The sequence below is a fragment of the Mesoplodon densirostris genome, chromosome X (genome assembly GCF_025265405.1).
Source record: "Mesoplodon densirostris isolate mMesDen1 chromosome X, mMesDen1 primary haplotype, whole genome shotgun sequence".
In the NCBI taxonomy this organism is placed as follows: Eukaryota; Metazoa; Chordata; class Mammalia; order Artiodactyla; family Ziphiidae; genus Mesoplodon; species Mesoplodon densirostris.
In genome coordinates, this window is record NC_082681.1 from 94008889 (window position 1) to 94011383 (window position 2495).

General features: G+C 45.3%; 1 pseudogene; it reads left to right on the forward strand.

Annotated features, from left to right (window-relative positions):
- The first annotated feature begins 662 nt into the window (after positions 1-662).
- On the forward strand, positions 663-2258 carry LOC132482544 (glycylpeptide N-tetradecanoyltransferase 1-like; annotated as a pseudogene).
- The last annotated feature ends 237 nt before the right edge of the window (positions 2259-2495 follow it).

Sequence of the window (2495 nt, forward strand, 5' to 3'; positions counted from 1 at the left end):
ACAAGAGAAGCCACCTCAGTGAGAAGCCCACGCAGCACAACGAAGAGTAGCCCTTGCTCGCTGCAACTAGAGAAAGCCTGCATGCAGCAACAAAGACCCAATGCAGCCAAAATTAATTAATTAATTAATTAATTTTTTAAAAAACTGATGTGTCTCCCTGGATTTCAGGGAAGTATTGGGTTGGCAAAAAAGTTCGTTTGGTTTTTCCATAATATCTTACTTTTTGGCCAACCAATAGTTGTCTACCAGGCTGACAAAATATATACAGAGAGAACTTGTAGTGACTACTCCCCCACACCCCATGCCCATCTAGACCCTATTCTTCTCCCCCAGTGGACAACCTTCAGTTATTGTATTACTCCTTTGCCCATCCCCAATACATCCATTCTTAGATATAAACTATATTCATTAATTCAACAAATATTTCTTGAGCACCTACTATATATGCCACAGGATCTATTCTAGGTACCACAGATGAGTAGTGTGTGCGTGCATGTGTGTAGGAGGTGAAGCAAGCCCTTCTATTGCTCTCTTTTATTTGGATTAAATTATTTCTCATTCTTTTTATCCCTGATATGTTTTTTAAAAATCTTTGAGATGTAATTCACATGTCACATATCATACAATTCACCCATTTAAAGTCTACGTACAGGCAACTCAAGATGGCGGACGAGAGTGATACAGCAGTGAAGCCCCGGGCACCTCCAATGCATTCCAGAAATGCAGCCAGAAATGCAATGGAAATGGCCATGAGCACTGCAGCGATTGCAAGAATGAGGAGGACAACAGCTACAACCGAGCTGATTTGAGTCCAGCCAGTGACACTGGAGCCAAAAAGAAGAAAAAGAAACAAAAAAAGAAGAAAGAAAAAGGCCGTGAGACAGATTCAGCCCAGGATCAGCCTGTTAAGATGAACTCTTTGCCAGCAGAGAGGATCCAGGAAATACAGAAGGCCACTGAACTTTTTTTGGTGGCTCAAGGGACCTGCAAAACCATGGAGGAGGCTAGCAAGTGCAGCTACCAGTTCTGGGACACGCAGCCCGTCCCCAAACTGGGAGAAGTTGTGACTATGCACGGTCCTGTGGAGCCTGACAAAGACAACATCTGCCAGGAGCCCTACACCCTGCCCCAGGGCTTCACCTGGGACGCCTTGGATCAGGGGGACCGTGGTGTGCTGAAAGAACTATACATCCTCCTGAACGAGAATTATGTGAAAGATGATGACAACATGTTCCAATCTGATTATTCCCCAGAATTTCTTCTGTGGGCTCTCCGGCCGCCTGGCTGGCTCCCAGTGGCACTGTGGGGTTTTAGTGGTCTCAAGTCAGAAACTGGTTGGATTCATCACCGCCATCCCAGCAAACATCCATATCTATGACACAGAGAAGAAGATGGTAGAGATCAACTTCTTGTGTGTCCATAAGAAGCTGCACTCCAAGAGAGTGGCTCCAGTCCTGATGCATGAGATAACCCAGAGGATTCACCTGGAGGGCATCTTCCAAGCTGTTTACACTGCTGGGATGGTATTACCAAAGCCTGTTGGCACCTGCAGGTACTAGCATCGGTCTCTAAACCCACGGAAGCTGATTGAATTTCTCCTACTTGAGCAGAAATATGACCATGCAACGCACCATGAAGTTCTACCAACTGCCAGAGATTCCCAAGACAGCTGGGCCGCAACCAATGGGAAAAAAGGACATTCCAATAGTGCACCGGCTCCTCACCTGGTACCTGAAGCAGTTTCACCACAGGCCAGTCAGGAGCCAGGAGGAGGTGGAACATTGTTTCTACCCGCAGGAGAATATCACTGACACTTCTGTGGTGGAGGATGCAAACGGTGAGGTGACAAATGTGTTGAACTGTCTACCATCATAAACCACCCAACCCACAAGAGTCTAAAGGCTGCTTATTCTTTCTACAATATTCATACCCAGACCCCTCTTCTAGACCTCATGAGCAATGCCCTCGTTCTCACCAAAATGAAAGGGTTTGACATGTTCAATGCAGTGGATCTCATGGAGAAAAAAAACCTTCCTGAAGAAGCTCAAGTTCAGCATAGGGGACAGCAACCTACAGTATTATCGTAACAATTGGAAGTGCCCAGCATGGGGGCAGAGAAGGTTGGGCTGGTGTTACAGTAACCAGTTGCCAGTGAGATTCTGGATAAAGCCACTGAGAATTCAAACCAGGAAATGGAGCCCCACCACTTGTTGGTCCAATTTTCACAAACGTGAGAATCTCTGGCAAGGGGAGCAGAACTGAACTTGCTTTACAAACCGCCACTGAATTTGACGATTGTTTTGCAATGGCATAGGCTGTGTGATGTCACCTCTGGCAGTGTCTCTGGTCTCCCTGTTTTTCAATTAATCACATCATTGTGCAGCCGTGATCAAGGGAATGTAACTGCTGAAAACTAGCTCGTGACTGGCATATTATGGAGTTAATGGGTTAATAATAAAAGTATATATATATATATATATATATATATATAAAGT